Source organism: Phalacrocorax aristotelis, chromosome 1, assembly GCF_949628215.1.
Source record: "Phalacrocorax aristotelis chromosome 1, bGulAri2.1, whole genome shotgun sequence".
Lineage (NCBI taxonomy): Eukaryota > Metazoa > Chordata > Aves > Suliformes > Phalacrocoracidae > Phalacrocorax > Phalacrocorax aristotelis.
Genome location: NC_134276.1, coordinates 154,102,837 through 154,125,840, shown reverse-complemented (window position 1 = coordinate 154,125,840; position 23,004 = coordinate 154,102,837). Strand labels below are relative to the sequence as shown.

General features: G+C 39.3%; 1 protein-coding gene across 10 annotated transcripts in view; it reads right to left on the bottom strand.

The window, feature by feature from the left end:
* CHRM2 (cholinergic receptor muscarinic 2) overlaps positions 1-23,004 on the bottom strand; it is a 105,408-nt gene that overhangs the window by 31,086 nt on the left and 51,318 nt on the right. For 3 of the 10 annotated variants that reach the window (XM_075116829.1, XM_075116819.1, XM_075116838.1), the window contains exon 2: positions 460-570. The exons of 6 other annotated variants lie outside the window; for them this stretch is intronic. The gene's annotated coding sequence lies outside the window, so the exon portion shown is untranslated. Of the gene's footprint in view, positions 1-459; positions 571-13,669; positions 13,689-23,004 lie in introns of those variants that run through there. One more of the 10 variants, XM_075116877.1, reaches the window with a different exon arrangement.

Below are 23,004 nucleotides of genomic sequence, written 5' to 3'. Positions count from 1 at the left end.
TGCTCAAAGAGAATGGAGAAAACAGGGTCTGTGAAAGGAGTAAGGGAAGATAAGAGGATTAATTTAACACAGTGGAGCTGAGCTAAAACCTGGATCAAAACCTTGAAATGGTATCATGAAGCTGATGTGAGCCTGGCAGAACTGGCCCAAGTAAGACTGCTAAATAATAAGTGATTCATGCTTATCATTCCCCTTCTCTTTCATCTTTATGTGATGAAGGTAAGCAAGCCCTTTTTCCCTATTGCTATGTTCAGTGAAACAATAAATAAGCAAGTGTTGAGCTCCAGCTGTAATAACAAGAACTGGCAAGAGCCTGACAGGTTTGCAGTGTTTTCCCTAAAAACAGCAAGAAAAAAAAAAGAGCCCTACCACTGCCAACCACCATCACCTTCTTTATATATCAGACTACTCTGGAAACAGGTAATCTCTTCAATCTTTATATATTATTGCCTCACTCACCTTGAAATGGGAGCCATTGGTACTTTGATACAAGGACTGTAAAGTTGTTGATATTCACTGTAGCTTCTTTAACACCCCTGTATCCTCAGCCAATATGCAGCTTTGTAACATCTGCAACAATTTAATTCACAGTTAATCACTGCAAGGGGAATTCAGCCTCCTGCATTGTGGGGCAGTGACTCTTTGTTCCCTTGTCAGGGTGAAATTAGGCCAGTGCCACAAAGTGTTTGATCAGTTCACAGGAATATGAAGTCCCAGCAAGTACTAGTTTTAAAGATGAACTTCCATCATGTCCCAGAGCCAGATTCTAACATCTCTTAACTTTTCTATGTGTTAGGTATCTAGCCTGCTTAGGCATCTTTGTAAGCCCCATTAAATGACTATATACACCTTTAGATACATGAATAACTCAATAAAACCTGGTTCTAAACCTGAAAATAATCCTAGTGCTGTCAGCAGGACTGCTTGTGAGCAGAATCTCATTTCAGCCTGCCCCACAGGATTTGTATAAAGTACAGTATCCGTAAAAGCACAAGATGGAAGTGTTCAGGGGCATTTTTATCCAGTCAAATGTACTGGAGAATATCAGAAGGAAGATTCTAGGGGGAAAAAAGCAGATGGAAAAATATCCTCTTTTCTCTGATTGGGTTGTAAGTGAGGACTTACACCACATAACTGTGTTGTTAGTTTAAGTTTCCTTTTAGTGTTTTAATCAGTCTTTAAACCGTGAATCTAGTGCCCAATATTAGCATTCGTTTTTTTCTGAATACTCTGAAGAGATTACTTCTGTGTATTTGCAGAAGTAAGCTATCAAGGTTTCATTATGAGGAGCTATTTGAATATTATTGTAATGACAAAGGCTCACAAACCCAGAGAAGATTTTTCTCCCTGATGACAGCACATCTCAGGCACTGTTTTAAGAGGTCAGCTCATGACTCATCCAGAAGACACTTTACTTCATTACTTTATGCAGACCTTTCCAATGCAGTTTTCATGAGTGCTCCATGAAATAGTTTTAATGGAAACAAGGATTTAAATATTTTTTCTGTTATTGCATATTCACAGGTAATTCTGTATGGAATACAGGTGTTTTGAAACACAGCTTCCTCTTAAAGCCTTTCCTCTGCACTTTCAGCCCTTGTCAAAATTGCTAGCATGCTTTTATCTTAATGTTATATTTCACTAAAGAGTTTTGAAATTGCCTGAGATGTTCATATGAAGAGGAAAAAAGAAAAGTACCAAGGCAATGAGTGGATATTGTACAAATGTTGCTGATTTAAATGTTACAGTTAACATTTTAATGTTACATTACAGTTAAGACATTATAATGTGTCACTATTCCAGTCCTAAAGAAACATAAAGATCATTGCTTCCAGAAAAGCTGCATCCTTCCAAAGGTGGAAAACAACCCTGAAAGGTGGTCTCTCTCATGAGCCACAACATCAGTGAGTCATGTCATACACTCGCCTGCATCAGAGGGGACTTACAGGCTTAACACCTCTAAAAATCAGCATTGCTGTTTGCTACAGGATCTCAGATTTACCAGATATCATTTATTTTGAGAAAATTATCTCTTTCATAGGGCAGATACTGTGGAAAATGTAACTCTACAGTTTGCATCTGTGACTTTGCTACAGCATCATGTGCTTATCTTTCCTGTTTTACCTCTATACTTTAATCACTTAATTGTTTGCTTATAAGTCATATTCAGCTGTGGTCTGGTGTATACTGGAATCTATTTCTTACCCATATTCTGGCAAAATATTCCTGCATTGCCTTCCTGACAAAATTAAGTCTTCTGCTGCTATGGATAGTGCAAGAGTCAAACAGCAGTTGGTGATCAAAGAGTGGCAGGAAAGATGGAGCCAGTAATGTGATGGAAGGTATGTGAGGAATGATTGTTTCTCCATAGGGCAGGGAGAATTTGGGGTGATTCATTGCCAGATGTGAAAGTGCAGCAGGAAGCTTGAACTGTTCAGAGAAGAGGAGCACAAGTATGGTAAAGAAATAAAGAGGAGTAATCTTAGAATGAAGATGAAAGAAATGGTAAGGGATATGCTAGACAGTAGAAAAACAAAAGTAGGAACATAGTAGAAGACAAAGAAATCAAAGAAGAAAAACCTAGGTGGCCAAGGAAAGGTACAGTAAACCAGAGCTGAAAGCTAGAAGAGGATTTTGCAATACACAGAGGGAAGGATGTAGGAAAGAAAATTCAGAGTGAGCCACAGTGTTATTGATTTATAACTGCTTTGTACAGCAGACAGGATATGCTGTTATTTCTGACTATAGGAAGGGTGGTAGATCATAGCTGCACAGATGAACAAATTCTTAATACCCTCCCTTCAAAAAAAAAAAAATCCCAAACCCTTACCTTGTGTTATTATTATCAAGATTGCATTGTCTACATACAGCTTGACATCTTTTAGTCAGGCTGTATGTAGACAGACACAGGGATATTGTTTTATGCAGGGTTCCTCTATGTTTATGCTGAGGACCACAGTAACCCTAGGAAATCAAAACTTAAGTGTGTAGGAATTGGTGTTGGCAGAGCACCTGGTATTCATACAACAAAACCCTAGCTCTATACCTGGTATGATGTTTGCAAGACCTAAATTTTCACCATTACTCATTCACATTTGCCATCATTTAGAAAAGATATTGGGAAGCATAATGCACAACACAGAAGGAGATCAGAAATATCTCAAGGAATTTCTACTTTTCTTGATCTTATAATATATTTTGACAGCACTGGTTTGGTAGTTTTTAGCATGGATACCAGCTAGATTGTGTCATATTAACCACCTCTCCTTTGCTTTAAAAATCTATCAGTGAATCCAGTTGCAGAAGAACTCCCCTGAATGTCTATACATTCTGACTCATTAATTCATCTATTTCCATAACTGGTCCTCTGATGCCATTTCAAAAAAAAACTGCTGAAAATATTCCAAACACATTTGCTTCCCTAAAGATTGTTTGATGCACACCACAGTGTGTTCCGTCATTTGTATCCACTAAGCTGTGCACAATGTCTCTCTGTTCTGTCGTTTGCCATCCTCCCTGGAGATTAGCAAAGATAAGTTATTTAGGTTTTGATGACTCCACAGGGCTGCTTTCAAAGTGGCTTTTTTTTCATGGACATTTTTTCAACTTAGAGAAAATATCTTTCCTTCTGCAACAAACTTCTGGAACACTTTCTGCCTGATATTTGCTTTTCCTGTTAATCTTCACCTTCAATTTTGTAGATATTCAGGAAACAAAAATGCTAGTTCTTAGACCTGAAGTGCTGTGGTGCTTTGAAGGTGTTTAAGAAATGTCCTGTCAAATGGTTAGCCTTCTTTGGCTTCAGAACATGTCCCCTACCTTTGGCTGTTCCTTCTGCCAATATTTGTACAAACTTTCTGAATAACTCTGAGTCCAGATGATGACTCTAACAGCAGGTGCTGCAGTCGGTCACAACAGCTCAATGCTATTTCCAGTTCCAGTCCTTCACCATTGGTAGTGCCCCAGTGAGCTAAAGTAGCTTTTTGCAAAATGATACTGTGTCCCCAGTTTGTTGAGCTCTCAGCTCATGCCAGCCCTATTCAAACACTCTTTCCACCTGTTTTTGAAACAAGTAAACTGAGGCACCATATATCTGAAGGAATCTATCACCTGTAACCCCTCAGTTGCAAGCACATGGCAGCAATGTTCAGCAGTGCAAGTACTGTTATCTGATCACTGACCCACTCCCTTGGATCTTTGTCATGTCAATTGATGGATGCCTAGTAGGAAACTACTTGGTTATTTCCTCCTTACCCCTCTTCCAGCCTTTCAGGTATTGTGTGAGCAGGAGCCCTACCATGGCTTGCTCTTCTGCTGTTACTCAGCAGTCTGCCAGACTGCTGGGAGTCTACCAGCTGATATTCCTCAACAATTTCATTGTCTAGCATTCACATTCTCTATCACTTGATATGTTAGGAGGATTTGAAGCAGATTGCCTCTCTGAAGTGCTCTTTACCCTGAACAGTGTATGACAACTACAGATTCTATTCTTCCTATGCTTATTCACTTATATATTTTCAGGGTCTCAAGAAGTGCTCAAGATGAACATCACTTCATGTTACAAATTCTAAAAGTATTTGATTGTGGCCTAAAATCTCCTTTATGACACTCAGTTTATTTCATTCCTTAACAACATTATAAAATCTTGTAATACCACTTTAAAGCATACCTTAAATGGAGAAGCTCACAGCTTTAAAGTAAGTTACAGTTATCATATTCCTTGCAAGAAAATGTACATTATGGTAGTTAATTTGAATCTTGTAAAAGAAGTCAAAGTATGGGTGCCCATAATAGCATTTTTTTAATTATTTCTTGGCATATATGGTAATATTCAATAGGACTCTGAGCAGCTTTCTGCAAAAAATATCCCAGTTAATAGCAACACTCATTCTTTCACCTCACAAATAAACACTTCTCTGGTTTTCTGAACCCCCTAGTGTTTGAGTGGCCAAAATTGTGTACTGAAGAGCTGTTATTTAGTATTCATATTGCTTCTTGACAGTAGAGCACCCAAGAATGTGAGCAAAGATATGCCTGAAAAGAAGGGGCTGAACTGCCTTCTTCCAGGTACTTTTTTAGCAGCCTCATGTGACTGTTATACAGATTGGCCTGTTTTGGTTATTGGAACCAGTGTAGCAGTAAATTTAGAAAGAACAGAAGCTGCATCAGAAACCCAGTGAGGAAAAGGAAAAAGATGCAAGGCTGACACCCCTAACAGTTTCTGTTTTCATGGCAATACTGATGATGATACGCTGTGCACAAGAACGGGCAGGGTAGTTCTATTTAGCACATTTCCAAGTGACACAAGCCACCACAACAGAGTTTTTCAGTCATTTCAGTCCAATTTTTTTCAGTGTCGTGGACTTTAGGGTCAACAGGCAAGAATCCATTCTGGATTGTCCCAGGAAATTGTGATGTGCTGTGTTCATTACGTGCTTACATACAGAAGTCGTATTTTTCAGCGATGGGGTAATGCCTGTCTTCAGAAAAAACCAATTAGTGATAACTTGTGTTCACTATTACTGTCAATGGCATGCATTGGCTTATGAGACATTTCCAGGATAAAACTCGAAACAGATTGATAAGGGAATAATGTGTAATAGGGGGTTTGACCTTTGAAAAGCTGCTGACAAGCATCTAAGGCTTCTGAACTCTAGCCCGATCTGATCAGCTCACCTAGTCTTGTCGACTTGCTTTTCTTATTTGTCAGAACTGTATACAGAGCTTTAAAAACTGCAATTAAAATTACTTTCAAATCTATCTGGAAATAGAAAGGAAAATACAGGGCAGGATATTGCAAGTGAGACGTGTGATGTATGTTAATTTAGAGGACATTTAATCTCTGTTGGCAAGCAGGACTGAGCCTGCTACCTTCATGCTTTAAAGTCACTTCTGCATTGACTGTAATGGTGATGACAACAACCTTTACTGACAATTTCAGCCTTGCAAAGGGTGAGAAACGAGCAGCTGCCTTTTCTGAAATTTCATGAGCCTACTCAGGATTCTCCACCATAGGATTATGCGACTCAGTTGTAGGAAGTAAAGAAATAAAGAGTGAGAAAATGCAAAAGTCAGAGAGGGGATAAATTAGGAGAAAGGCCTTGTCCATGGATAGGAATAAAAGCCATGCAGATGGAATGGTATCGTGACAGAAGTGTAAGGGCCTTGCTGTGCCAGAATGCAGTTCAATACCTGGCTGCTAGGGATGGTTAGTGGTTTACTAGTTAATTGTTGCAGAACAAATGCAGCATGGAGGAGTTTTCATACCTGTAGCTGTTGATGTTTAATTGTGTTACCTAAGTTAGCAGTCTAATCTTTAGCTCTGCAGTGAGCAAAGAGAGAAAGGTTCTTTCGCAGTGATTTGGCTCTTCAGAGCTTTGAATTAGCCTCCTGAAATCTTTCTCTCTGCTCTCTCTTAGGCTCCTAACCCAAGCACATCAGCTGGACGCCCAGGGACGTGAAGCATGAATCCTTACCATGCCAAAGAGTGAACTGTGCCATTTAGTTGTGTCTGTTACCCAGTTTAATCCCAGGGAGTGTTTCAACCTCTCATCTTTGTCTCATCTCCCCTCCATGACTTATTGTGCAACCTCATCTGGAGAAAAATGACAGTCAATCAAGTATGTTATAAATACCTTGAAATAAGTGGAGTAAACAGCGTGGCAATAAAGCTGACCAGCCAGCCTTCCTTTGTGGGATGCTTTTTATTATATTCATCTGCAAGTGTCTTTTCTCTAATGCTGTCCGTTCATCTTATGCTGGGTTACAAGTCAAATCCGCAAGCACCTGAGCTCTCTTGGGGGTGGAGAGACCCAGCAGTGGCCAGCTCATGGCAAATAAACCATGTCATAAAATTGCAAGGGTTCCCCCATAATTTATTCTCCTGACTTTTTGTTTTGTTGCCATGGAGTAGATGACTGCAACTTGACATTCCTCAAATGTATTGCCTTGGCATATCAGGCAGCTATGCATCATTTATTTGAGATGCCATCACAATAGCAGAGGGATTCTGGGTGGGGAATAAAAGCTATAGTATAGCCTAAGCAGTGTGCAGTGGTAACGTAACTGAGTGTAGATACAGCAAAATGGAGTTTACCTACTACTAAACTAAGCAGTGTAAATTTACCTACTACTCCACTAGTGTGGTAACATTCACCTGGCAGTGAGAATGATATATTTGTGTGTTTTGTAAAGGGAGAGGGAACAAAGAAATGACAAAAATTCAAGCACTTTGCTGTAGAAGATAATAGTGGAAATTTCTATGAAAGCAGTTGCTCAGTTTCTCACCCTGAGTTAAACTGAGGCAAAAGGTCAGTGAATGTAGCGATGGCAGCCATGATGGCAGTTCAGCATCTATTTCGATCAGCAGCAAAGTGACTTTGCCCTCTTCAATCTTTCAACATGAAGAAAGAGTGCCTTGATTTTTAGCACTCAATGGAACTAAACTTAAAAGGTCAATAAAACTTTCTGGTTAATATATTTCAGAAACTCGAATCAAACCATCTAGCTAATCTCAAATCCTGAAGCTTCTACAACTCCATAATATTTACACCTTCAAATCCTGGCACTAAGGCAAGCAGAGACATTTTGCTCTTTACTATAGAAGGAGCTTTCCTGCTCCTTGTTTTTCTGTTGAGCCATGAAAAATTCCCTGCTATAAAAGATGTGAGCACAACTTACATTCCTCTCTTCATATCCTGTTTTAATTATGGTTTTCATTATCTCAAAAGTTAGCTTAAATACTCCCCATTGTCCAACCAGTAAGTGAGTAAATAAATAAATAAACAATTTAACTGCAAGGGAAAGAAAAGCATCATTCCAGTGTTTACCACAAAGTACTCTAAGCAACCCTTTCCAAGTTATATAACTGAGTTAAGATTCTTCTCTCTGAACATTTCAGATCAAAATGTCTGTCACCTTTTCTGCCTCTACCAAAGTTTATTTAGTTGACCTACAGAGGCTGCCACTGTCTACTTTGGAGAAAAAATTAGGAGGAGATTCAGTGATCACATGAAAGGCACTTAGTATCAGAGGTTAAACTGGACACTCATTTTGCCCCATCCCTCTCAATTAAGGTGACTTCAAAGATATTTGAAACTCCACAGATACAAATCTGGTACAAGGAGAGGGTTTTTCATGTACTGCTCATATAGCTGCAGAGGTCACTGCCACAGGAGAGGTTTGTGATAACAGACTCATCAGCATTTAAAAAGGATGGCACATACTTGTTCATAACAAGTCTATGTAAAATGTTCATAATACAAGGTGGCAAGGTGCAGGGAGGGGTGCCAGACTGGTCTTCTAACTCACCTGTGACTGGATTTCAGATTAGGATAATTTTTGTGCAGTCTAATTTACACAGATTTTTGTTTATTTCCTGGTAACAGCTATTCATCCCAGTACTTGCTTAGGAGCTTCTGATATCTTTGATACGCTTATTTGAAGCACTATCAGACACCAGCAGAAAGAGGATTAAAAACTCACTGGGCAAGTCCTATGTTCCTATGGTCCAACACTGTTTGGCTAGCACAGAGTGTGTTGAGATCACCCCTGAACATGCACACCTTTCAGCCTCCATTAGATCATTAGATCTCCCATAGATGTCATTCCCTTGAAAAAAATGTACTCTCCCACAGCACCCTTCTGTGCTCTAGGGACATTACCTTAGTCTTACTCCGAGGATGAGGCAGGAAGGCTTGCAGGGATAACATATTGGCTTTTGTAGCTGAAAGTACTTACACTGACATAATTGCAATTATTAATAGTGGTGAAAGGATGTGCCCCATCTATAATTTGAGGTAATGTTTGGCAACTTGAGCAATATGAATCATGAATCATTCATAAACTGAGTAATGCTTTTAATTAGTTAGAATTAATTTTAAGATGTCCTCTGTTATTTTGTTGTGCAATTTAAGGTCAATAGCTGCTTTTTTTTTTTTTTATTGTATAATGACATTGAGGCTACGAAATTCCTACCAAATACAAATGCATTTTGTGTTTTAGTTCAAACTGTTCTTATTCTCAGGGAAAAGGCTTTGGGAATGGTGGAGAGTCTTAAAGGTGAAGACTGTGGTGTATCCCTAGTTATATATGAAGTGCTATTCCTGTGCTACCAGGTCTGAGAGCCGTGATGCAGTGACATCAGAGCCTGTAAAGAGAAGTTAGTGACATGTCTACTTGCTTAATATTTCAGATGTTCTTTAGCTGTAAATAGGCAGAGCTGCATTGAAGCTAGTAGAGCCCTACCAGCTAAAAATCCTGACAATATGGATTTGAGCAGGGCTCCATTCCCGGTCAGTAGGTTTCCAGGCTGCCTACCAGTCAGCAAGGCACCACTACATTCAAAATATTTACAATCCTTTCTGGTTGCTCCATCAAAAAATCTCAGAGATTATGTGGCCCAGGACATAGTCCCATTAAGTTCTGTCAGCCCAAAATGGAGGGGCTCAGCCAGAGAAGCCCATCTTTTCAGAGATCTGAGTAGGACACCTTTTTCTACACTGACTTAGGTTCCATTTTTTTCCCAGTACATCTGCTTAAATAACTGAGAAAATCCACTCTCTTCTGCCCAGTCCCATAGCTTACATTTTAGTTGTACATGCAGTCTCTGTCTCTGGAGACAGTTATCCCCACACTCCATCACCAGAGGAATGAAGACAAAACTCCAGCTCCCTCAGAAAGCACTAAGACATTTTTAACGGCATAATAATTGATGTTTTTATGGAGTTCCAGATCATTTACTGATACTGAACACTTCAGTGGCTTAATCCTTCCTTACACAATGTGGAGATAAATAATAGCTTGATAGACTTCATCATTCATGAAAGGCAGACAGAGCAGGCAAGCCAGCATGAAAATATTTTAATTATACTTTGTCAGAACTATATCACAGGAGATAAAAGTGCTATTCCTTCACCACTTTCACTTGGGGAATTTTTCCAAGTCTAAATTTATTTACTATTGAATATTGCACTTTGGTCCAAAGACTGGACTTCCAGAAGCTGAGAAGAAAGAGAAACAAGATAGAAACAAGCATAAGAACAAAGTGTGGCAGAACACCACAGACCTTTAGGACAGCAATTCCCTGCTTGAGGCCAGGTTTGGAGAAGAAAAACTTCCTAGAAAACAGTAAGTATTATGGAGGAGATGATGGGACAGATCTCATGTTTCATTGATTCTTTTCTTTATGCAAATTTAATATAGGACAGTAGTATGCAGTACCTCTGGACACATATCAGCTCATTGCAGCAACACTTTCCATTGGTATATGTTCTCCTAACTAGTAGATGTTCTCCAGGCATTTCTCCCTAGCTTCTCCAATCTATATTTGTAAAAATAAGGATCTAGAGATGCAAATGAATGGCACCTGGGATTGATAAGGGACATAGAAAACTGGTTTTCTGATCAAAGGAAAAGGTTATGTCATAAATTAAATTTATTTCTGGAGCTGAAGCCCAGCTTACTTAAGTCAGAGGGATTTTTTCCACTGTGTTTCAATAGTTTTGTTAGTGGGGGCCTTGTAAACCTGTGTAAGATAAAACAGGACGTATTGCAAAAGAGGGTTGTTCATCATCGGACTGTTCAAATTCTGCTTCTGTGGGTACTTTTATTTATTTTTAATTTTTTAATGGTTTTCATTATATTATTTTTATGTTGTATAAACCAGCACTTGATAAGAGTTGTTAAAATTATTTTGTCTCCAGTGCAAACCCAGTATTACGTTTATGTGTCAGCACTAATTTGTTACTGGTGGCTTACCTTGTAACAGTATGTCACGGTAGGAGGTGTGCCAGAGAATCACTGATGACAAACTGGGGTAAACCGTATAAGCAATTCTGTTTTTTTTATTCTCAGTTAATGTTATAGACTGGAGAGTCCTCATATTGCTGAGGTGGATTCTATTGAAAGATGAGAAGTAAAGTATTTAGATGGTCTTTGGTGCATGCTGGAAAAGGTCAATAGCTTGTCTGCCACTTTGGTTGCCATCAAATGTCTCAGAGTGAGCATTAAAGAAGGGATTTCCAAAAAGTGCCTAGAATTTGGTTTATTCTGTTACCATTTAAAGTCAATAACAAAGTCCTCTTGACATTTATAGTAGTGGGATCATAGCAGGACAGGGGCTTGAAATTCTTCACATCCTAAAAGGTCTACACATACTTTACTGGTGATGGCATCGAGCCCCAGGCTTCCAGCCATGTACCTCATTCAGCAATAATGTGTCTTCTGTAATCAACCAATTTCCAAAACACAGGAATGGATACTTCATGAAATTCATACAAACACAATCTTCTTTTTTTAAAGCTTGCTAAGCTTTTAGTGTCAGTACAATTTCTCTGCAGTGAGAAGCTCTAATTTAATTAAATGTTGCATGAAACTGTATTTCGTTTCCCCTGTTGAACATTTGCTGCCTATTAATGCATCCTGTATTATTGAACTTAAGGTAAACAGACATTTCTATTTGGCCTTCTTTATGCAATTCATTTGTTTTAATAACTCTATCATGATTGATACAACTCTTTTCTTTTCAGAGTAGATTCTCCCAGCTTCTCCAAATCCTTCTTATACTGGTGTGTTCCCTTAGTGCCTTTAGACCTTCCCATTTCTGTCTTTTCTTTCTTAAAGACAAGACTACTGAAACCAGAGACAAGAGGGCTGAAACTACTATGGATGAGACACTTCACATTCATTTTATTCAGTTCCTCTCTAATCAGTGTTTTGTTTCTGATTAACTAAAGGTCCTTAACTGTTATTTTCTTTCCCTAGAAAGATTACTTTGATTTCAAAGCCTATCAATGTACATGGTGTCCTGGTCTCAGGTGGGATAGAGTTAATTCTCTTCATAGTAGCTGGTATAGTGCTGTGTTTTGGATTTAGCCTGAGAATAATATTGATAACACACTGATGTTTTAGTTGTTGTTGAGCAGTTTTTGTACTAAATCAAGGACTTTTCAGCTTCCCATGCTCTGTCAGGTGCACAAGAAGCTGGGAGGGTTCATAGCCAGGACAGCTGACCTAAATTGGCTAAAGGGATATTCCATATCATATGATATCATGCTCAGTATATAAACTGTGGGGAGTTGGTGAGAGGTGCAATAGTTGCTGCTCAGGGACCGGCTGGGCATTGGTTGGCAGGTAGTGAGTGGTTGCATCGCTTTTTTTTCCCCTGGGTTTTGTTTCTCTCTCTCTCTCTCTCTCTCTGTCGCATTTTTTCCCTTTTCATTACATTGCCATCATTATCATTATTATTAAACTATCCTTATCTCAAACCATAAGTTCTCTTTTGCCTTTCTGATTCTCCTTTTGTAATTCCTTACAAGTACTTTGGAACCCTCCTTTATCTTGGCTAACCTAACCACTGCCATCAGCTAATTTTGCCAACTCAACGTTTCCCTTTAGCCTATTGACTTCTTTAGTCTGTTAATAATTGCAACTAATTAAGAGCAACTAATCCAGGTAGTAGTCCATTTATCAGTTGGATCTTATACTGAGGTTTGGCGTTATATTATTTCTGTTGTCTTATTATCTCTCTGAGAAAATTTTTTCCTTGAGGGTGTGGGCTCTGAGGAGAGCTGAAGGGTGGAGGTGAAGAGTGCTTACACAGACATAAACCAAGTCTTAACAGGACATGACTATATTCAGATACTTCAAAGCCAGCATGCTATAAAAATATACATTGGTCTGAATAGCTTCTCAGTCAGAGAAATGTGAAAAATTTAATTTTCTTCCTGTAGGAAGTATTAATATTTTGTTTTCAACCCACACGGATGAGATTTTGACATCTCAACTATTTTCACATAAAAGAAAGTGGAAAACAATCTCAATTTGGAAACACTGGACTGCAAAACGTTTACTCTCCTAATCAAAAAGACTATTAAGCTTGAAAGGCTGATGTGTGTGATATTCAAAACTATCTGCAATACTTCTGACAACTGGAAACATCAGTGTTGGCATTTTTTTAGGATTAAAAAAAGTTTTGTTTAAAATGATCTACTTGAAATATCCTATAACTGTTGTCACAGACAAAACACCCTGGGGTTGGTTTGTTGTTTTTTTTTTTTTTTTTTGTTTATTTGATACTCTAAATTTGTAAAGAAAAGTTTCAGTCAAAATTTTTTAGATTTCTCTCTTCTCTCTTATTTCTATTTATTTTCTAACAGAAAAAAATTGAAAAATCATCTTAGAGATTACTCTTATGTAGTTCACTGAAGGCATGGAGAACATCCATGCAAGCACTCTTCCTACAGTGTTCAACAGAAAAGGTGTTTTGAAAAGATGTGCATTTTAGAAAGATATCACCTCTTTCTGCCTGAACTCAGAAATTCAACTGATTTCATTTAATAAATTTGGGACAAGGATTATTGCTGGCACCCTGCTTAACACATTTTCTTAACTGTGTCTAGTTTTTGTTTTAATTAAAATACTTTTCATAGATTATGATAGCGCTGTCTTTATTTGCTGTTGCTGCTCATTTAATACTAGGGGAAATAACGGAGGAGAAAATCTTGTTTTGATGTGGAAACGGAACCTAATACCCTGGTAATAGGAACGAAAAATCTTGGGTTTGAGTGCAGGTAAACATCTGTGGAACTACAACAGGTTTTTTAACAACAACAAACAGAGAAAGTTGATAAAATTAAATGTTCCAATTACCTTGGCTTATTTGAATTACCTTGGCTTATTTGGATGAGAGTTCTGTGGCAAAATACATGCCAACTTTCAGATTTCAAGGGGGCTTCATCTCATCTTTGCCACTGCAGGCAGGTAGCTTGTGGTGCCCTAATCCTCACTGCAGGCTTGATTACCTGGGGATGTGCAGCAAAGGCAAACCGAATCAGTTAATGGTGTGAATTAAAGGACATTAAAAATTCTGTGGGTGTTCTCTTTCAAGTGTTAAGAGCCTGTGTGTCACTGCAGTTTAATCTTTCTGTGAGGAGGGCTTCTCCTCAGTGAGGTGTTAGCATAAGGTATAACTCCAGCATTTCTCCTGGCTGAACTCCTGCACACAGAGAGCAGTCTCTAACTTGCATTAAGCAATGATTTAGACACCTTTGCTGTGCTTTGCATCTGTGCTGGTGGATGAACTGAAGTGCCCGGTGTCCTGCTTATCTGGGTGTGGAGGCTTGCTAACAGCTGGTGTGCAGTCTGCCATACCCCAACAGGGCTGAATTGGCTGGTTTGTCACAGGCCCAGGCTGAAAGTTGACTAATGCTTATTTTCAAACCAGCAAGGGGGAATTCAGCTACTCACTGCTAATCCCTGCACAGAGTGTGTCACTAGCCAGTGTCTCCCCATAGCTTCAATGTTTGCAGCATGACCATGTTTGCCTGAGGGAGGCCAGCTCCAGAGGAATCAAGCTGCCTCTAAGGGTACATGCACATGACTGGAAGCAATTGAGTTACTGAGGCTTAACAAGTTACCTCTAATCAGCTGATGAGCTGTAACTCAATAAGACACAGAGATTTTATTGCTTTTAATTGCATGTCTCCATCTTTGGTAACCTGAGTTAACCCTGCACTACCAATGTTCCATGAGAAACTACAATAATACATGAGCAGAGAGTCATGAACAGGGAGAAGGGGGATTCAGCTCTCACTTTCAGTCAGTCATGTGAATTAGCTGGCTTTTCTCTGCAGTTTTCACTAGAGCCAAGGGAAAGAGGAACCTCTGTGAGGTGGCTTTGACAACATAAATCAGGTGTCTCCTTGGAGTCTCTCTCTGGAGGAGCTTACCTCTCTGCATTGATCACAGCCGGCTAATTTAGGCACAAGTGCTTGTTTTGGGTATTGTGCCCACTTGAAACGGATAGCGCGGGTTGGGAATACATTGCCGTATGTGTCTTCTCTGCCAACAAAAAAAAGATGTTTCCCCCATAAGTTGGTCTCCAATGCCAGCAGAGTCTACATATGTATGTATTCACAGGTTTTGGTCTAATTACACCGACCTTTTAATAAAACAGAAATTTAACATTTTAACTTTTTTTTACCTGTCCCCAAATTTTCTTTTTCTCCCTAAATTTGGCCTGTACAAAACTCTAAAGTGACAGGCAACTTCTCACTCACCCTGGAAGTGGCAAGTTTACGCTGATTGTTAATAGTGGGGATGAACGGTACCAGGTGACATACAAGGATACCCCAGAGTGCTGCCCTCCAGCAGAGCCATCTGAGACAGTCGAAAGGGATTTTTCATTTTTTAGTGATGAAATATGAGGGCATCAGATCAGCGAAACCAGATCAGATGTGACTGAAGAATTTGGCCACAGCAAAAACTATAATTAGGATTTTGGGTTTTCTTTCCTCCAGCTGCAGGCTACAGCTACTGTATTTTCAGACGTTACCAAACTGCAGAGTGAAATAACATCAGGAAGCCATTTAATTTTCTAAATTAGCGTTGGCCTTTCATTCACCTTTCCATCCTCTTGGGTTACTCAACTCCATATGAGAAGCGTTTGTTTCTATCCCCCTTCATTGTTTGTGTAATTGGAAAGAGTCAGTACAACTGTGCTTTTGTGGTTTGGTTTTAGTTGCTATTACTGCCGACTGTGTAGAATATTGCTATACATTACAGTTTAAAGAACCACTTGTATACAAAGGCCTTTCACAAATATCAATTCTGAAAGTTCTTCTGTAACTGCATGGGGTAAATGGGATTAAATTTATGCATTCTGCAGCTGTGTTAAGGGAACTGGTGAAGGTTATAGTAACCCAGGATGGGTTAGAGGAATGTTAACAACTGCAGTGTAAGCTATTCTCTGCAAAACTCTGCCCATGCAACATGGCTCTGACTTTATGTTTACCATATATTCAAAGCCTGATTCCTACTCATCATCTCTCGTATCCTGTTTTTGCAAATATGGAGCCTGTTTCAAACTAACTAGACTTCCAGGTGAAAACTGGGTGAAATATAAGGTTCCATTTTGATTTTCTGGGACATTTAACTATTGCATTCAAAATTAAAGTAACAGTAAATAGAAATGGAGGGGTCTGCCATAGCTAGTAAGTGAAAAACTCATACACTCTCACCGTTCAAGTCCCAGTGCCTCACTTCTTGCTGACTCTATGTGAAAAACAAACACATCTCTGAATGCTGTGCAACTTGAGAAATGTCGGTTTTATCAGCACGGATAAAAGCTCCAGGTACTTAGGAGGCCAGTAACGCCCCTCTCCCCCCCAAATCAGAGTGGTATTCATAATACCTTTTTATTATGGTTCAGACTTAAACTGAGTTCTCCTCTATGGGATTTTGCTTGAAGAAAAACATCGCAAGCTGATCATCTGTTGGATTAGACAACAGCTTCATTCCCAAACCCCAGCCTCCCCCATTGCCTCCTTCTTACCCACTTCCTCACAGTTGCATCCAGCACATTTCAAGGGCTGAAAAAGCAACACTGAAACTTCTTTACCCCAGAAACTCAACAGTATGCCCTGAGGAGACAGCTTCTCCTTTGGGGGCAAGTCCCTTGAGTTCTAACTCCCATGCACGCTTGTTTTCCTTCTCTTCTCTTCTCTCATATGGGGACTAGATGTCAGTGTTCATAGCTTCTCTCCATGGGTTATACTCTTGCTCCACTTTTAAAATCTCGAGTGCTCTTCAGCAGATGTGAGAGCCTCGGGCTCACTTGCCCTCTGAGCCCCAGAGAAATCTTGATTATACAGAACCAGATATTATGTGTCAACAGCAGGCATTGTAGAATAGAGGTGTATTTTCAACAATGAGCTGCTAAAACTGTAAAGACTTCTAATTGAATTGCTAAAATCTCACAAGGGAGGGCTAGTCAATGCAACATAGTTCCCTCCAAAGCTGTTTTTCCACTCCTAGTGGAAAAAAAGTTTTTTTTTAAAAAAACCAAACCTGTTTTCATTTTCCTGATAGTTCTGTTCTCTAACTTTATTACTACAGTTTCTCTTCAGCAGTTATTCGGATTAAGAAGTTGATTAAAATTCTTTGCCGTTAAGCTCCTGAGTTTTCAGCTGTGTAAATGGCAGGGGATGTTAAGAGAAGGGGAAACTCTTGTAGTCCCCAAAGAAGTGCTTCATGCCTCAACTTGCTGATAAAGAGAGCAATGCAGATCCCTTTTTCTGACCAACACACTTCAGCACCTGAACTGTCTTTTATCAGAGGCCATACTGGAAATAAAAGTCTGCTGCTCCCATGGTCTTAGCCTATGACTACAGTATCACAGTATTAGGTACAGTGAGTCCTACCTCCTAGCACTAACTGCTGCTCTGCTATGTGTTGTTAGTACCCGTCAGCACCACAAGTGCACTCATGGGAATCATGGTGCCAAATTCCTAGAGAATACCTAAGACCAATATAAAGATATTCAGACTCCAGAAGTAAATACTACCTACCACTGTAGCCTTCCCCTGTATCTGCAACATGCAGCATATAGACACTTTCTACATTAATCCACTTTTATATTGGTATGCCTACATGAAAAGAAATCATATTACAACAGCATAATACTGAAATAAAACAGTGGTGAGCCAGGCTTCATACCCCATAACTCAATTCATTCACACCTGCCTTTCAAGTATGTCTGTGTGTGCCATATATGCATCTATACATGTAAGTAGTGTGCATGTTTGTGTATTTGACTCTGCACATAAAAATCTATATGTTTTTCTAGTTTGAATACTTTATCAGGAAAAAATACACTGAAGTTAAAGTTAAGACAGTCTCATTACAAAATACCAATATTTATGATCCTTCTGTGTGTTCACTTGTTTGAGCTGGGCCCATAATCTTTTCCCTGCCTTTTCCTCTGGCTTAGGATGAGAAATATTTCATTCAGATACGACAATTTAAAGGAATTCTTAAAACAAGACCCTAGTAGGAGCAATAGAGGCTGTAAGTTATATTAAAATCCATAGACACAAACTCCGGAAAATGTTTAACAACACAGTTCGGGTAGGTGTCATCTAAATTATCCTATGGAATTCACTGTTTCTCTGTAAATGTGCTGCAATGATGGGTTCTTGCACACTTGCTGTTAATTTTGTGACTGCCAAAATCTTTCTGCTTATTTGTCTTTGTTTCAATTAGCCTATGTCAACAGCTCTCTAACAATGGAAAGATGCACATTTGCGACTGGTACTATCATGCAAGGGAATTCAGACACTTTTGCATGGAAATGAAAGATGAATGAGTACACCCATCAATGCTTGCAGTGGCTATCTCTATGCTATCTCTAAGAGCAGGCATAAGATTGATGTAGGACACACTATTCTCATTGATACTCATGAAGAAGAGCACTTAATATCCAAATTCTGTGCTCCATTTGCCTATATCACAACTGTGAGGGTTTTTATATTGTCAATAAAACCCACTGTACCTTGTTTCATGCCTGCTTAGGCCCGTCTAAGATATGTTTTGTCTACCAAGCTTTGGCTTTTGAGATACATGGTAGTGTAACCAGAGCAATAGAATTAACCAACCATGGATGTTGCTATACTCCTTGTACAGCCCTATCCAACTGGACGTTAAGTCTGGGGACATGGAGTATACCAATCAGTGTATTCTTTGATCTGTATTTTAGTCCCTAGGTAATCATTAATGTGAACAAAACAATAGACAATGTGCTTGTGTCAGAAAAGGATGACAAAATGTGGTTTCGTGTAGTGGACTGAGAAAGCTGGCCAGGACTGCCAAGATTAAGAGCCAAGTAGGTAAAAGGTAATTCCAACAGGGGGAGATCGCGACCACCGACTCATGGACCACCGACCCAAGTAACATCACCTCCTCAAAAGAGAACAATGGAAGAGGACAACTGAGCCTGCGCAGTAATTTGCATATGGAACGAGCAAGCTTGTACCAATCAGTAGAAAGGACAATAATGAATATGTATGAATAGGTAAATTTTTGATCTATAAATTGTATGGGAAAGGTGTGTAAGGCATGCACATTAGGAGGAGCGATCCCCCGTGCATCCGGCGCCGTGAATAAAGAATGCCTGCTGTTTAATACTAAATTGGTGTTAAAGAGTTGTTTCTGATTTTACCGCGTTTTTCGATAACAGTAGAAGAACCAGTTGAAAAGGTTAATCTGTGGTTGTATCTCCCCACTCACAATGCAGGCATGGCATATTTAGACCTATACTGAGGGATAATATGAGTTAAAGTCTTCAGACATTCATCATTGCCGTGCCTTGAACATTTCCTCCACCGTACTGGTAAATATAGCTGGACTCAAACTCTGTGAACACACAGTGAGCCTAAATGAGTAGTTGGGTTTTGCCTACGCTTAAAAGGCAATTTTGACGTGCAGCCTGGGTGAGAGGTTCCTGGACTCAGAAATCCTAGGGCTGTAACCTAAAATAATTGAAACATGCTAAAAAAAGAGGAACTAGAAGTGTGTTTTGCTATTTGTTAAGACTCATATCCCCCTGCCACTGAAACCTCAGTCTCTGAAGTGCTTCTGAATTACCAATGACTGCCAAATACTACCAGAGGCTGAGGTGCTAGTCCATGTACTCCTTGCATAGCTACATCACCTGGAAAGGCTGTTAGTAGAAGGGTGGCCCTAGAGCTGCTACTGTCCTTCATGGAGTTTGATTCAAAGAAGAGATGTGACAAGCAGCTTCAGCAACTCTGAGGCTGCTCTACAGTCCCGCTGTCCTGCAACCCCAACATTGAGTAGGTATCTTGACAATCCATAAGTGTTTTGACAATGAAAATTTGAGGCTTTGCACACAAAATTAGAAGAACACAAATGCACATATGAGCTTAACCTACAAAATCATAAGACACATTAAAGCATCACCAGCGAAGGTGCCAGATAGCTGGATTACAGTTTCCTTAATTTTCAGTGCTGATATCTGAATATAAAAGAGAAAATATACTACTTCTTTTTTTTTTTTAAATCCCAGGGTGAGCTTAGGATACTAGCATTAAAAAACAGACAGAATGGTTGAGGTTGGAAGGGACCTCTGGAGGTCATCTCGTCTACCCTCCTGCTCAAGTAGGGTCATGTAAAGCAGGTGACCTGTTTGAACATTTAATCGACTTCTTTATTTTTTGAAGCTTTTGGGTTGAATTTGCAGTAGGTGACCCTCTGAGTGCTTAACAGAATTTAGATTAGCATCCAAGAGTTCAGAATTCCATCTGAAGAGAAATTGACTTTCTCTGAACCTTGGTAAACAAATCCTACTGAAAATCTAATGAAAATCACTTATTTTGTTACAATGAGTCAAAATGCAATAGAAATTCATTTACTGAATACCTCTCCAGTTGTTTGGTTTTTTTTTAACCAGAATTTGAAATGCCACTGGCCTCATCCCTTGAAATTTTGATCACTTCTTTCCTTGATATTTCTGAGAGTTCCTATTTCTTCTTTTCTTTGAACCAAATCGATGAGAACAGTCTTTATTTTGCTCCGTTGGTATTTTCATGTATGGATAAATAACAGAAGGACAAACACACACATGAACCAAACCTTTTCATAATTGAAAATGGCTTTAGTCTGAGCTTTAGGTTAATATTAAGGTCATTTCTCATTTTAGATAAACCATTTATTTCCACTAATCAAACACCAATCTTACCTTCAGCCAAAACCTAATCTAAATGTGAGCTTTTCCCTCAACAAGAATAACTTTTCTGGGAGCTTATGGGTTGAGAAGTTCATTAGCGTTCTCCTGTATTCACAACCACAACTTTCTCCAAGTTTCAATTACTTTCAGGTAACACAGTTCATTCATGGCCAAACAATGATTCTAATAGAGAGATTAATCTAAGCCTTCAATGTCTATAGACAGTACAATTGCTCTGAAAGTAAAACAGGGTAGGGGAAAGGCACAGGAACTGACACTGTCTAGTAACTGCATGATTGTCTTGACAGTGTTATTAACTTTTCAGAATCTAAGGAAAAAGCAACAAGGTGAGGGGGTGCAGGGTGACTGCAGAAGATGATATTAAACACATCAAAGGCCTGGAGAGTAGAGTTTTCAACACACTGCTTGTCTGAACTTATGGCAGTACTTCTTAAATCTGTTTCAGAGCAGAACAGATTTCTTCCTCACTTTCGGATCAGAGATCTAGCGGGAATAGGATGTGTTCCTTTAAAATTTTCAAGGCAAAATCACCAGCTCAGATAAATCAGTATAACTCCATTGCGGCTTTAATTCAATTATACCAGTGCCTGAGCATCTTGCCCTTGAATATTGGAAGAAGGAAACTCTTCCCTCTCAATTTTATCAACTAGATAGATATGATTGAAGAAAGGAAATATTACTGTCTGTAATAAAACTTACTTATTACAGGCAAGTAATTAAGGGATACAATCATAGAGAGCTACATTTTCTTCTTCACCAAGAAATCTCTGCAGCAGGGTTGGGGAAGCCATCAGGTACATGGCTGCAGCACACTAATTTACGTGGTCAGTCACAGACAAATAGTATCTTAGAATAGCTCTTAAGCTTGGTGTCCCCTAAAAGGACTTTCCGGTATAAAAGAGATTTGTTGTCTGTGCTTCCTCCTTGAAGTGGAGAATGAAGGTGACAGACGCAAACTGCCATTGCAGTTAATTTGCACTGAGGAATTCCCTTTGGGTATAAGCAGCAAGGACACCAATCTTTTTCACAGGTAGTGTGAATTAAAATAGAAATAATAAAATCTTTGCTCTGAACTTTTTTCCAAAGGAAAGCATAGGAAGTCAATGACAGAGTATGGTCTGGAACCCAGTTTTGAGGATGTTTCTAACTCTCCTATTCATGAAATTGCCTTTCCTCCTCATTTTATTTCTTATATCTGTTCCTGGTTTTGGGAGTACCTCATCATTCTCCAAAATATTTTTATGCAAAAGAAAAAAATGCATGATGACATTTTGTCAATCAAATACAGATACAAAGAAATCAGATGTTACAAGAATAATTCTATGAAACATTTAGAGATTCCTTAGCCACTATGGTATTTGTGTCTAGATATTCTTCAGTGCAACTTCCCTTCAGTTTAGATTACAGGGACATAGATTTTAATCTCCACTACATACTCTTCCTATTCATCTTTTGGTTTATTTCTGTCTGCTTATATTTAAAAGACTATCTCTTCTCTATGTAAACCCTTTTAAATTTCCTCTTAACTTCTTGGCCCATTGGTAGATTTCAAAAGATGTTGGATCTGCTTTTTGCAAAAATAAGACAGCAATTAAGGGGTAACCTAGAGTCAGGTGGCAGCAGTTTGAGAGTGTCACAGCTAGATGAATGCTCATGCGGTATAAGAAACCCACTTTTTAAATGACCACACCATTTAAGAGAGCAAAGGAGAGGAAGAAGAGGAGAATGGGAAGCAAAGACTCTTTCCCACAGAAAAATAAGGCCAGTTTAGCACAAGGGTAGAAGATACTATGACCCTGTCAGTGACCTAGCGTTGCCAGCTGGATCTGAGCTTAAATGGAGTGTGGTAAGTATAGTTTTGTGTTCTACCTTACGGTGACTGTTCCCATAAGGGGAAAGAATGTGCTCATCAAAATGTGCAAGTATCTCATGTAAATATTGAGGTTTGAAACTGTGGCATTCTCTGCAACCTTTTGGTAAGGATTTGGAAATTGCAAAACCAAAGCCCAGTGGGGCATCCATGGATGGCTGATGGCCTGCATAAGCCAGAGCATCCCTCTGGTGCCTTCTGCCAGCTGTTGAGCAGTGTTGTTGCTGGGATGTCTGGAGGCTGGATGGATACACCAGAAGAACCACAGAATGGGGCACAAACCATGGACCTCTCTGTTCAAACTTCTGCCTCATATTGGCAGAGAAGGGACCAGCTCTACCAGTCTTCCCTGGTGGCCTAGGTTGGAAGATGAATTCTTCCTGAAAAGAACTTGACAGAAGACTGCAGTGGTTGCCATGAAAGAGAAACCCTGTGGTCAGTGAGATAACTCATAGCCTCATTTAACTACCTACATCCCTGGAAATGTCTGTTAAACTGCCATTCCTCAGGGACAAATGAATAACAAAGAAGGAAAATGGCCAGGCTCAACAGCACAAATGATATCATTACAGAGCATGTTAAAGAGGTA